The sequence below is a fragment of the Anoplolepis gracilipes genome, chromosome 9, assembly GCF_047496725.1.
Source record: "Anoplolepis gracilipes chromosome 9, ASM4749672v1, whole genome shotgun sequence".
Lineage (NCBI taxonomy): Eukaryota > Metazoa > Arthropoda > Insecta > Hymenoptera > Formicidae > Anoplolepis > Anoplolepis gracilipes.
The window spans coordinates 13,582,980-13,597,723 of NC_132978.1; the positions used below are offsets into that span (position 1 = coordinate 13,582,980).

Consider the following 14,744-nt stretch of genomic DNA (forward strand, 5'->3'; position numbering starts at 1 on the left):
CGGAAGTTATAATTTATATATATTTTTTATTGCAGATCTCAAGTATCAATTGAAATACTTATTTCTCTTATTATATGAGCTGAATAATAAAATATTTCAAATCTCTCTCTCTCTCTCTCTCTCTCTCTCTCTCTCTCTCTCTCTCTCTCTCTCTCTCTCTCTCCCTTGCTAGCTCGCGCGCAGACACGTTTTTTTATTATTTCTTACTCTATATAATATTTAAAATAATAAATGCGAGTTTAAAAACTTAAAATATTATACTATTTTAAATAAGAAAATGTTTTTGATAATTGTTTTTAAAAGTTATTATTTCAAATAATATACAATAATTTCAATTATTGCATGCGTTTTTCAAATAAATATTTTTTTTTTTGTATTTATTTATATTCAATATCTCACTATTATTTCTTCATAAAAGAGTGGCTTATTTTTATTTTTCATATAAAATTTTATTTAAACAAAACTATTTAAATGGTTTTTTGCTTGCAATAATATATACATTGAAATAATTTGCCAGTAAATCATTTCCAATATACATATGTATCTCTTGGGTCTATTTTATAAGATTTTTCAAGTTAATGAAAATCAATGTGGTTATAATACTCTCTCGAAAAAAAATGTGCTCATGCGATTCCGAACACGATTCAATCAACTTGCTTGGTCCGTAATTCACTCGCTTGGCAGATGTAGGCGCAGTCGTAGGGAAAAGGTAGCGCAATATCGTGATTTACAGCCTCGTGTCAAGTATTTACTTAGGCTGCAGTGAGAAACAGAGATCACGAGATAGGTCAAGAGGACGAATACTTTATTATCACATTATCCCAAGTTAGCTTGAAATTACAAAGAAACTTTCCACGTGTGCGTGTGTGTATGTGTGTATGTATCTGTGTGTGAGTGTGTTTACGTGTGCGCGCGCAACACGGCGATTGCGAAAGAAAAAAAGAAAGGAAAGAAAATAAACAATTTTGCAAAACTTTCGACCCCGTTCGACAAATTTGTACAAAAAAATATCCTTCTTTGCTTACTTCTCAAATTAAAGCTAAATAGTCTGAATTGTTTCTTCTCGGTAAAGAACGACAATATAAAATACACCGTGTTAAAACTCTGTATATTATATCCGGACAAATTGTGACAGTTTTTTTTTTTTTTTTTACTACCAAAGTGGAGGTAAATTTGATAAAGTGAATCTATATTATCTATCGTATGCCAGTATATCAATTTTGTTAGGATTTCAGAGACGAATTTTATATTAGACTAATATACCAATGATCTATGCTGTCGCTTATACCTTATACCAATAATTTCAAGCACGTAATCGCATCCTGCTTTGTAGATGTCCACAAAGGTTAGCAAACAAACGAGAACGCCCATTGTATATCGATTGTGTTGGTATCGATCGTGAGAACAATAGGGATAATTGAGCATGCACATTACGACCGTTGGATATTCACACAAATCTAGTCATCATTTAGACATAAAAATGACAATGCAATTCTTCGGTAATTCTGTTCTTCCCAACTGTATTTTTTCTACCTTTTTTAGGCAAATAAAATGACTGCGTTCTTGCATCGCGAAAAAGAAAGAGGAATATATTTCACTTTACGAATATAAAGAGAAGGAGAAAGAGAGCAACACAGTAAACAAACATAAAGGCTTTCCGTACTTTCGTCGGCAAGCTAAAACATTTGGAAAATCAAATGATATTTTAATGGACCCCTGGCGAGAATGCACTCTCGGCACCGGTCAGGATTCGAAACGGAAAAACAAATTTTTGTGGTGGAAAAGGCAGGTAGTATGGCCAGTAGCCGCTTCCATTAACAGTAGATTGGATCTGCTTCCGACTTTCCTAATGAGGACCCCATGTGAGAACCAGTCGTTGACGTTTGAAGTGAATGAAAACAAACGACGCGCCTCTTTCTTGTTAGTTCCATCTATTTTCTCCATCGTTTTTCCCGTGCAGAGACAAATTTTTCCTTGCTTTTCTTTTTTGCAAAATTTATTATTTTACAAAATATTAAGAAAACATATTAACGCAAATACACATTTTTAATAACAAATATATTTATTAAAATTAACAGTTTGTTAATTTTTTGCCAAGCTTTTAAACGATGATATCTATTGTATAACTATTAAATATTAGCAGAGATAGATGATGTTTATACATTTTGAAATAATAAAAACTTTACACACATACACACACACGTGCACTAATAATTTTTTATATATTTTTATATTAAATATTTTTTATATTAAAGTAATGGATGCAAAGTATTTTTTAAAAATTTAATGGATATATAAAAGATACAAAAAGGACATAAAAGAGATTCGTTGATTAAATAATTTTTAATTCCTACCAATAGATCTTTATGTATATATAATCATCTGTCAGTTTATATAATTTAAGCCAAAAGCAGCAGACAGTTTTTTTTATGATTACAATTGCATTATTTGTACCGCATTATTTGTGAATATAGAAACTCTGACACACACACGCACACACACACACACGCACACACACACACGCACACGCACACACGCACACACACACACACACACACACGCACGCACGCACGCACGCACGCACACACACACACACACACACACACACACACATATATATATATATATATATATATATAATTACCAATAAACTTGTCGTGGTATAACATCGACATTTAATTATCATACGCATGATGTATTAACGCAATTATTAGCAAATGCGAGGACTTTGATCAGTACCCGAAATTATCTGGAAATGCGACCCGTATTCACACAGTGAACCGTTTCGTTTATGCGAATAAAAAAAAATGCTTTTCGGATTAACGACGTGCAACAGCTATCAACGATCTATACGCAACAAGAAAATCTTTTACATAACATCGTGACAAAAACACCTAGTGTTTAATTAATAAAATGTCATCTGCTATAAGTAAGAGTACCGTCTTGTTTTCCGAATTATTTCTTCCAGCTTGTTTGCTAAATAAGTTTAAGAAACGATTTCACGCGATCAAATGAATCGTTTTTTTAAAACTTATTTCCTGAAAAAAAAAAAAATCAGGATCTGAATATCTTGAGAGCAAATAATTCAAGAAACATTCTAATGTCATAATCTTGCGAGCAAGTGATTTCTTTAATGCACTTTATGTTCTTGGCACATTTTGTTCTTAATATCTTTTTAAAAATTGGAGTAAAAACATATTTTTGAAAATAAAAAGTAGCAAAAAATAGGAAATAATTCAAGTATTATTAATTTTTTATTTTGACTTATGTGTACATACACTATTTTTATAATAGCTTGATAGATTATTATTAGTCGTAAGCTCTATAGCGTAACCTTTCGTAACTTTTTAATAATTGGAGTAAAGAAAAATTAATTTTTAAAAAATGGTAAAAAATTAGCAAATAATTTTCATATATAATTTGTTATGTCCTGATAATTTGGTTTAAATAGTTTTTTACACCTATTTATCTCTCTCTCTCTCTCTCTCTCTCTCTCTCTCTCTCCCTCTCTCTCTCTCTCTCTCTAATATAAATACTTTTTTAATATATATAATTCTCCAACACACATTTTCGCTCCGTTTTATAGTTTTCGCGGTTCTTTTACCGTATATTTTAGCAGACTAAAGGCTGTGCAATTCGGCGCAACGTCCTACATCGCGATTGCATCGCCGCTGCGTTCGCGAAGTCGGCATACCGCGGAATTTACGGTGGCTTCAATTCACGGCAAACAGCATGTAATCCTTGCGATGTTTGCGCCCGAAGCCCCGAGGGCAAATAGGGGAAGGTACGATGGAGGATGAGAAAGGGGGGGGGGAAGAGAAGGGATTACGAATGGCAAGTTCGGAGAAGGGGTATAGTGTGATCCCCGGGCTTTGCGTGTGCAACGCGAAATTCTCCGCTCGACGTAGTTGTCGTTGTCGTCGTCGTCGTCGTCGTCGTCGTCGTCGCCGCGCTTTCGTAATCGCGCCCCTCGCCTCGCGACACGTAAATTTTGCCCTTTTAATGCCGCTCACAATTAGTCACGTAGACTACGCATACTCTCACCATATGCAAACGAGGTTTACGTGCGGCAGATGGGTCTCGGGATCGGACTAAATAAAATACATCGTATATAAAAAAGACGTGTCACTGCAGTTTATGACGTAAAAAAATTTAGTCGTTTAAGAGTGCGAAGAAAATGTTTTTCTTTCTCTTATAAGTTCTCTAATTTCTAACTTTAGAACCACGTCACTTTGTAAATGAAACATTTATCTTGTATATATACGAATACGTGTTTAACATGTGTAAAGTTTTATCCATTATATTCATCGCGAAAAAATAATACATAATATACAATTTAAAAATTACAAATTTAATTACATATCACGAAAAACAGAAATGTTACGTGACAATTTCTATCTTCGTGTCATTATCATCGAAGAAAAAAAGAAAGAAAAGATTACCGTAAAACCTGAAAAAGCAAAAATTATCCGAAATGCCGATTAAAAGCTGCATTATTCAAAATGTCGATTAAAAGCTGCATTATTCAAAATGTCGATTAAAAGCTGCATTATTCGAAATGTCGATTCGAAGCTCCTTCCTCTTTTATCTTTTCCTTTCCTCTTCGGTCTTACAAGATATGAAATAAATTTGGATTCGATTTTCGTACATATATATGTGTTACATTATATATGTGAATTTAATTATTTTGATATACATAACTGTCTTAAGCGAAATAAATAGAAATCCTATTGTAATCTTTCTCGTAAAGATATTCATGAGATATGCAATAAAATTATATAAAGTAGGAAAAAAAAAATTGGTTTTTTTCCCATTGTGTGTTACACGACAATAGCACATTTTATTTCTCATATTTCATCTCAATATTAAATAATACATATATATTACAAAAATATATTATTTTATTTATCATTAGATTATAAAAGTTTCTTTTTTTAGAGTTATTTTCAGATTTTGAAGAAAATAAAGAGTTGATGAGTTTAATTTTATTGTAATACTATTGAAAATGCAGTTACGGCAGAAGCATAAAAGAACAATGGTGAAAATAATTCTTATCTTATCTCTTGCGCAAAGTGATTCGCGAAATTATTTCAAGTAGCAGCCTGTTTGCATCTGGCAATGGATTCATGCATATTCAGACGCGTAAGATGTTGGATTAAGCGGCAAGTGCAAAGTATTACACTTATGATTATTCAATAGAAACTGTGAAATCCAGTTTATTGCCCGAGTTAAGAAAACCCCGTTCGCGCGCGCGGAACTTTAAGTCAATGCTTATCAAACTCTCCGCAACAAGACGAAGGAAGTCTTGTAATGTATAATGAGCCTCTCCTTTCGTTATCTCGAAACAGTTAAACTTGACTTAAAACAACATTATACGGAACACAAAAGGCTCTATTTTGTAAAAGCGCTGATGCGCGCGCGCGCGCTTGCCGCGTGCGTGCCTGCGTGCCTACGTGCGTGCGTATGTATATAGGGTGTCCTCAATTTAAAAGGCAAAACTTCGGGACCGAAAAAACAAAGACAAAAAGTCCTTTAGAGATTCGCTCGTTTTTGCTCCATTTTGGAGAAAATTGCGAAAATTTCATCTCTCATTGTCATTTACTCTCTCAAGTTGATTGGCACCGAATAAACTTTCTACTTCAAGGTTCCTTATATATAGTAAACACTTGATGTTATCCTTAACATTCTTTTTACGAGTCCTTAATCAGTTTTTAGTTAGTGATGTCTAGTTGCAACTAATGCGACAACTAGTGCTAGATGTAATGCTTGCATTACTGCAAGAGGGCAGTATTTTGAACAATATCTGCATTAAATAAATGATAATATGAATAAAATGTAAATAAATAAGTAAAAAGACGAAAACTTATTTTGTTTCTTTTTTTTTGCGATTTTCTCCAAAATGGAGCAAAAACGAGCAAAGAACTTTTTGTCTTAGTTTCTCGGTCCCCTACACGTTTCCCCAGTTTTGCCATTTAAATTGGGAACACCCTGCGTGTGTGTGTGTGTGTGTGTGTGTGTGTGTGTGTGTGTGTGTGTGTGTGTGTGTGTGTAATTATAATGCTAGCATCAGATTACGAGCGTATTTGCGATTCGTTTGTAATTCGTGATAATGTGAATGGAGAATTTGTCAAATTCAATCAATCAATCAGATTTCTTTATCCTCTATATAATATTATTATATTACATATAAATCACGAAGCACGCATGATGAATTGCGAATAATACGCGCTAAGCATAAGTTATGCGGCACAAAAAGGAAATCCATTTATTTTACATTAACGTAAATCCTTTGATCAATCGTTGAAGCAGATCGGCTTGTTGCCGTTTTAATGTATAACGTAGACGTAGAAAATCCGCGTAATGAATAGGACGAAAAGACGTTATTTGAGACAAGCTCGTCTTCGTGGCAACCCCTATTTGTCGTTTCGCGAAAAGGGATCCTATTCCGATCTACTCTCATGAACGAAAGAAGACTTCCGGGAATTTGGACAAATCGACCGTTATTTCTATCATCCGCTCTACGACAAGCTTCAAAGCCCACCCGTTGAACAAATGCTCTCTCCATGGTACCTCGAATAGATACTTTTGCTTTTTATTCCTTTTAGCCTTACATCGTAGACGGAAAGCTATGCGATTCTCATTCTACTCTGATTCTGATATTGTAATGGAAATTACGACAATGTCGGCAGTGTTATAAACAGATAAAAAACACGAATTACGAAATGTCGGATTGTAATTTGTAATGATTAGTAATGTTGGATTAATTGAAAGAAAAATGTCTCGTACTTCGGAAATTGTCATTTTATATATGGTATACGATTCGAGTTATTTATTATTATTTACTGAGCAGTAAAATAAAATACATAAGGCAAAGTATACGTATAAGTTGGGATAATAATGTTTATCAAAAGAATATCCGTTACAAATTCATGATAAATTTTTTTTTTTTTTTTTTTTTTTTTTTTTTTTTAGGATTTTGCAACAACCTGATGAATCGATTCGATCTTCACAGAAATCGTGCGATTGTTAATTACGAATGAAATTTATAATCGCGATCAAAGAGAGAGAGAGAGAGAGAGAGAGAGAGAGAGAGAGAGAGAGAAACAATAAAAGCATAAATTACTTTAAACGTTCTCATCATAATTCTAACGCTGACAAAAGGAAAAGAAGGAAAAAGGAAAAAATAAAACATGAGAGAAAAGATTCTTCCTATCGCCAAAGAAATGTACTAACACGAGTGCAAGCATCATCCCTAGCAAATCCAATAATCCTTTTCACTACGTTCGACTCAAGACATTTCCCTTTTTTTATAGCAACGTAAGAGAGACACTGTGCGCGCGCTTGAGCGAAATTTCTGGAATAGACGCACTGCAAAGTACTTGACTCGATTATGAAAATGTATTTTCCCCTTCTGCTCTTTCTCTCTCTCTCTTTGCTTTCATATTGCAACGACAACGACGACGACGACGACGACGACGACGATGGCGGCGGCAATGGCAGCGGCCCTTTTCTTGTTATTCCTAGTTTTATCATTTCTCTTTGATCGCGATATAAATGCCGAGAGTTATTTCGCGATAAAGAGAATGTGTTCTCAGATTTTGTCCCGTAACCGAATTATTTTAGTTTATCTTATATTCGGTCGATTGGCTGTTGGTTATTCTATCTGCTATGTGCACGCTATGTGTTTCGCGACAAGTATTTTATATATATATATATATATATATATATATAATATTCTATAAAATGACTAGCGACATAGAGTGACATGCAAAATGTCAATGATAAATTCTCTATTTATGAATGTTAAAATTAAATTAAATTTCTTAATAAAAATTATATTCTCACGTAATATGCGAGAACGACCGAAATATTAAAGATATGTATTTCGATAGGCAGTTTTAACAAACATTCCGCGTAAACAGACAACATTTGGCTTCAGCAAATTCATTTATATTTAATGAGCAACCGAACGCGCCGTCATAAATCATATACAATTGCGTGTTACATTTTGACGTGTACCATCGGCGTTGCATGTTTAATTACATTATGTTATACGTGTCATCATTATACTTTTAGTATCTCAGCTAAAATTTACAAAAGGCACGCAAAACAAATCAATTTATCTGTAAATTACAGTACTTTTAAGAATTTTCTAAATATCTATATAAAAGAAGAAGAAATTGTCTTCCTTCCGTTTGAGATTTTATCCTTAAAATCATCACAAAAGTCTATTGGCAATATCTCGAACTCGCTCTTCCGTCGCACACGTTCGCCGAGTGCACCCTTAATTAAGTAAAAGTAAAGCGACACAGAAGCGTAGCAGAATAAGGATATTAAGTAGAACGAATTAACAATGCGCTCCAACTCACGTATAAGCTCGAAAACTTGCGACTCGCGTGGAACTTTGCGTATAGAAAGCTCATGCCGATATATGTATACCGAGCCGTAACATACCGAGTGGCTGAGGCAACATATCGTTTTCATTTACATTTCCGGCGCGCCGCGTATACCCGTTTCTTTTTCTTTCAACCAAGGCGAAAACAGTACGCACGGTTGTACGGACGGCTGTCTCTCATCGAAGAAAGAAATCGAGAAAATTGCCGAGATTCGATCGAAAATCTTTTCCAAATTCCTTCTTGTTATTTTTACCGAAGAAGATACATAAAAATGCAACGAGAATTAGAATTGAAAGGCTACGTGCAATTATTGACAAGCAAAGCATTCCGCCGATGATGATTGTAACAGAGAGAGATGGCCAAAAAATATTTAAGGTACAAAATAATAATATTTACAATATAAAACACACATATATATCTTACTTTTCTTACTGCCTTGCAAAATGTTTACTATGTAAATTAATCCTTGTAGGTCACATATTTTTTGTTCCTGATATCACATATGGATATCACCATGTCTTGTAGTAGTTTTAGCTATTTCAAAGTGCTTGAAAAAATTTACAAAATTTTATACACACACATATACATACATGATATCTGTAAAAAATGATCGTGCACAACAAAAAGTTAAGAAATAAATTTAAAACGTTCGGAATATAATACTATTGTTAAAATATACAGATAAAATCAAAATGACTTATACATATGTGAAGATTAATAAGGGTTAGGTTTTACAAGATATTTTTATATTGAACAATTGAAATTATTTCGATCTCTCATTACATGAACAGTAAAATGTACATATATTTGAATACTATTGTATTATATTCTAGTATTTTTCATGAATCTATATTCATTTTATTCCTTTTATACGATTTAAGTCTTTTAGATTGACCTTTCTCGAGTTTTATCAAGTTAAATTGGATTTTTATAAATTAGGAAAAAAATAATGACTTTTTTATAAAAAAAGTAAGTACAAATTTGATTGTATACATTTTTCATCAATAAGAATTTTTGACAATTTTTTAAAAATTATTTTAATTAATAATCTCAATTATTGGATTATTCCTCAGATAAACATTTTTTATGTATTTATATATTTGTCGTCATATCACACGTAGAAATATGTATATAAATTTTTAATAATTTATTAAAAAAAAAAAAAAAAAAAAAAAAAAAAAAAATTATTAGATGATTGTTTTCAATACTTTCTGTGCATTGGAAATATGTCCATCAGTAGAGATTGCGTGAAACATTAAGGTGCCGACAGTACATATATACAGAGCAAATAACGAACTGACAGTAAATATAAGCAACAAAGAACTCTTTGTAAGCGAACCGAATTAAACGCAAATCGTACTGTCAATGAACGGTTTCGTTCATATGGTCCTCTGTTATAATATTCTTCGGAACGATTCTTAAGGATTCAAAGTCTCATTTAACGCATATACCCTGTATTGGGGGAAGGGGAGGGGAGTCAAGCTCAATACATCCTTTCACTGGCGATATACCCTGTATCGGGGGGGGGGGGGGAAGGGGATAAACCTCATACAATCTGTTACATTAGAAACACACCGTGAGCTAGAGGCCATACCAAGGTTTATCCGCACCTAACTCCAAGACAAAGGTTCCCCGTGCCCGTCATCGGGTATTGAGAATCGCGCTTGTTATCAGGTATTGAGACCGCGCTTGTTATCAGGTTATTGAGAACCGCTTTCCGTTTATTTTTTCTCGCTTTTTTCATTTTTTGTCACAATTAAAAACCAGTATTTATTTATATGTATATACAGTTCTTACACAGATAAATACCATTCATACGCGAGATCTCGTGGCGTTTACAAAAAAATTTTTGGGTGTATACTCGTTTTTCATTTTCTTTAAATTTTAAAACTTTTTAAACGCCTGGCTTTGTAACAATGATTGTCTTTCGTAAGTAGACGTACTGACAAGATTGTTATGAACTTTTTGCAAACGTTCATAACAATCTTGATTCTCTGAAAGCAACGTCTGTTATATTGTAAATTTACAACCACATAAACACAACGATATATACGCTCGCGAAATTAAATTTCTTTTTAAAAATGTAACCGTATAATATATTTCGCAAAAGGCTTAAACAAAAGGAATCCAGTTTAGTCTGCGATACAAACTTCTTTCCTATTGTTACAAACTTTTCTCGCATTTTTCGCTTTGATGAAAAAAATATTTTAGAAATGTTTCATCAATCCATGTTTAAATAATAAAATTCACATTGTTGATCATCATTTTAATTATTTTTTTAATATAAACAAGAATTTTATATAAAAGATATGAAAATGTGACATTTTATTCCAAGTATAAACAGGTGGCTCGATATGAATACGTTCTCTAAAACGTTATATAGAGAATCAACGCATGATATATCGTAATAAACTCTCCTTTCACCATTTTTTTTACAAAAGGCATCTTCTCACTTTTCATCGAGTTTATAGTTTATTTCGCGGAGGCAAAGTAATTTCTCTTGCAGAATCCCCAATTCGGCCCCCCTGCCGCCCACGCTGAAAAAAAAAAAAGATATTTATACCTCATTCATTTTTTAAGAATAACGGCGTGTGCCTGGATGTAGCGATTTTTTTAGATTCATTTTCGAAAAACTCAAACATCCTGTCGTGAATGGCAAAATTCGACCAAAATACAATAGATTCACAAACTTATTGTTACTGCACAGAAAGCGATACCCGAGTATTACTTCGCCCCTTCCCCTAGATAGGAAACGGAATGTGAATCAAAGGAATGATACAGCGGTGTGTGTGTGTTAGAAGTTAAAGCAAATATCTGTAACATGTAATATTTCGCGTTGGCGGTACAAACTGATGCGTGCGTGTATTCAATTTCGACACATTTAATATATAAAATAATATTATTTTACCGTAATATATTTTTCAGCATCCTTTCAATAATAAGACCGATTGGAACCGATCAATTTTCCGTGCAATATCGCTCGCCAGCAAATGCACGACTTTAATTGGATTTAACAGCCGTACATCGTTATTTCGTACACAACGTGTGGACCCGATATCACAATATTCATTTATATTTACTTCTATTTTTTATAAAACAGCGAAGAAGAGAAAGAGAGAGAGAGAGAGAGAGAGAGAGAGGGAGAGAACGAAAAGTTATAACAGCTATGACCAAAACAGCGACAAAATATCAGAAGAAGAAAGTTTGATATTTAATATATCCATTCTCTACGATACCTGGATTATACGTTTGTACTCCGATCTCAAACTCTTCTTAGGATAAAACTTGAGAAATTTTTCCTAGTGCTTCACTCCGCTTATTATCTTCATTTCCGCATTTTTCTCCTTATTCGTACTTTTCTATATGTACTCGTCTGGAAAGAGCTGCTCTTGAACGAAAATTTGCCACGAGTCGTCGCTCGATCGAAATAAAAAAATGTTTATAACTATATGCGAATCAGTTAAGTCGCGTCTTACAACCTTTTTTAATAAAAAATTGTGCGTTAAAAATTGAATGTGCAAAATGTCACGTTTACGCACCCTGTTACATTACCTACCATCATTATAAACGAACGCCGACATTTTATTCGCACTGTTAATTCGAGGATAGCAATTATTGATAAATTCAATTAATTGTGAGCATCCGGCAATGAGAATATTTTCACCGTGATATTGCAACAGCACATTAAAACCATATCTCTTGAATTAAAAATAAATGTGTACTGTAATATTCATAAATTCGTTTTGCTCCACGCGCACAATTATCAATTTTTAATTAAGAGGCACTAGTTGTTGATATCGAGATGAATTTTCATCAGGTCCGTTGCGAGTGAAAATGTGAGAGGAAATGATTACATTTCGAGAAAATAAAACACGAGCGTTTTGCTTGTGTGCCCTTTGGGCACTTTCAAATTAAAATTGCTCGCATGCTATATAGGCATAGGCGCATCGCTCTTACGTCAATCTGTGTGCACAATCTTACCACCCGCAAATAATCACGGTGACGTTTCCTCGCGCATGTGAAATATCTAATTGTAAATTTCATTCGCGATTGCATATATAAGCGTGCAAGTTGAGGATTCCCGTTTCTTTAATCTTCTCGAAATAATCTTTAATATATCGCGAAAAAGAGCAACCTTACGTAGATATATCGCATATGGTCGAACGCATAAGCTCGCGCGAGCTCGTGCCGTGTTCGCTAGAAAAAATGTTGGCATTCATTGTCAGTTTTATCAGAGCGTGTGCGGAATCTAGCATGTTTACGGAATCAAATGAGGTCGTTTGCGCAAAAGTGTCGCGATATTTTCATTGCCGGCATAGACATAGACGAATTATCATGGGACGGTCGTTTGTGATTATTTATCGTTGAGTATAATAACTCGTGCTTTCGTTTAATTTCGCGAATTAATGGGTCAAATATTAATGACAGAATAATAATTATTAAATAACAATTAACGTAATTAATGCCATTAGTTTATCTATTACGTATATAATTAATTTCTTTCGCAACAATAAACATATTATTATCAATTTTCATAATTTTCAATAATCAGTTATGAGAATCTATAGAAATACATCTATTAACGAGAATAATGTACCTATCAAAATTCATATAATCAAATGGTCCGACAATGGAACTATTAAAAATATAGTAGATCACCTAGAGGTACAATTAAATATGATAATTAAAAGTGAATAAAAGCAAATTTAATAATTGATAATCAGTAAAATATAATTTAAAAAATTACATCAAAGCAAGACAATAGCTAAAAAAAAACAATTACACGTCGACAAATTTTTATTATGATAAAAAAAGCAGCTCGAGATGGATAAAAAAATATGTATTTAAAATAATTTGATTCCATCGGAATTAGACACTTAATTTGCCGTAAGTCGGAGAGAAGTTTTTTGAAATTTTCGCAAAGATACTGTCAGGTTCGACAGGATATTCCAAGATTTCCTCGGTTTTTCATTTCTCTCTCTCTCTCTCTCTCATTGGAAATCGCAAATGTGGTCGCGGCTTTTTGGGAGAGACGGTGCAAACATAAAAAAAAAAAAATCTTAAAATCACTTTTGCAACGACGAATGATTTTATAATCATTGAGGAAAAGAAATATATTATTTCATATGTATAAATACACATCTTCTCTCTGTCTCTCCTGATCGATTTGTGCACACACAAACTAACGCATGCAATCGCTCTATGGGAGCAGCGCACGCTCAGATGTTACCGACGGATCAATCCGGATTAATTGAGTTACGGTTGGCGGTTTTGCGGCCGGCCAATGACCGCAGGGATATATCCGCGGCTTCCGGTATGTTTGTTCGCCAATGCGCCCGTATAAACGAGCAGAGGAAAGACAGAAGACAGAGTGCAGGAAGATAAGGAGCAGAAAGAAACGCGAAAGAAAAGTGCCGCGGTGATGATTCTCGCATGATTCTCGTCAAGCTACGACCATCGAGCTCTAGCATCGCTTCGTTTCTTCTTCTTTAATTCTTTCTTTTTTTTTTTCCGAAAATTGCGAATACCACGACAATGGCAGACCTCGTATAAAACCGTGATTTTCTACCTGATGCGACCCTCTTTTACGATAAGATCAGCGCATCGACTCGAAAAACCAACAACGCAAAATGTCTTCGAGAACAAAATAATATTCAGAACTCCGCGCTGCGGAGAATCGTAAATTTTTGATACCAAAATATGATATTTCTAATAGACGTGTATATCACAGCTGTGCTTTACTGTTTCAAAATTTTTGATATGTAAATAATAAAATATATTATAATAAAAAGATATATTAAAAATAACTTTTTTGTAAACATTCGTGCAATAGGAGAAGAAAATGTTTAGTTTTTGTTGAAATTTTTTAACAATTATTTTTAAAAATAAATTTATCGCAGAAAATATGTGTAATCATATATTAAATATAAAAAGTTGGGACGGAATAGAGCTAATATGGTAAGAGCCGAGAGCGCAATAAATAAATAAATGCACTTATCTTGTGTAAAGACTCTCTTTAATAATAATGAACGTTTCGGTTCTTCCTTTGGACAAATTACCTTTGTCAATATATTTTTTATTTATCCTATGTGTGTATAGTGAAAAGATTATGTAAAGAGAATTTTTACACGAGATAGTGTATTTATTTATTTATTGCACTCGGCTCTTATTAGCTCTTTTATTCTTTTCCGATTTTTTAATAATAGAAAATAATCAGACGCGCAAAGTTGTTACGTAAATAAAAGTATGTAAAACACACCAGCTGAAAATATTATATATTCTATAAGACTACTAGAGTGAACCTCATAGGGTATTCATATATGTATGTATATTTCTTTTATATTTGTT

At 33.3% G+C, this 14,744-nt stretch overlaps 1 protein-coding gene and 1 long non-coding RNA gene across 4 annotated transcripts in view; one reads left to right on the forward strand and one right to left on the reverse strand.

The window, feature by feature from the left end:
- The window catches only part of Ph4alphaefb (prolyl 4-hydroxylase subunit alpha-1), a 167,675-nt gene that overhangs the window by 124,756 nt on the left and 28,175 nt on the right, over positions 1-14,744 (reverse strand). Inside the window, exon 1 of one of the 2 annotated variants that reach the window (XM_072899159.1) lies at positions 658-991. The exons of the other annotated variant lie outside the window; for it this stretch is intronic. The gene's annotated coding sequence lies outside the window, so the exon portion shown is untranslated. Of the gene's footprint in view, positions 1-657; positions 992-14,744 lie in introns of those variants that run through there. 2 annotated transcript variants of the gene reach the window in all.
- On the forward strand, positions 979-7,667 carry LOC140669372 (uncharacterized). Of its 2 annotated transcripts, none has more exons than XR_012047330.1 (3): positions 979-1,345; positions 1,543-1,789; positions 6,973-7,667. It is a non-coding gene; the product is annotated as an uncharacterized lncRNA (long non-coding RNA). The 2 variants fall into 2 exon arrangements; XR_012047329.1 differs by lacking the exon at positions 6,973-7,667 and having other exon boundaries at positions 979-1,167; positions 1,236-1,345; positions 1,543-3,791.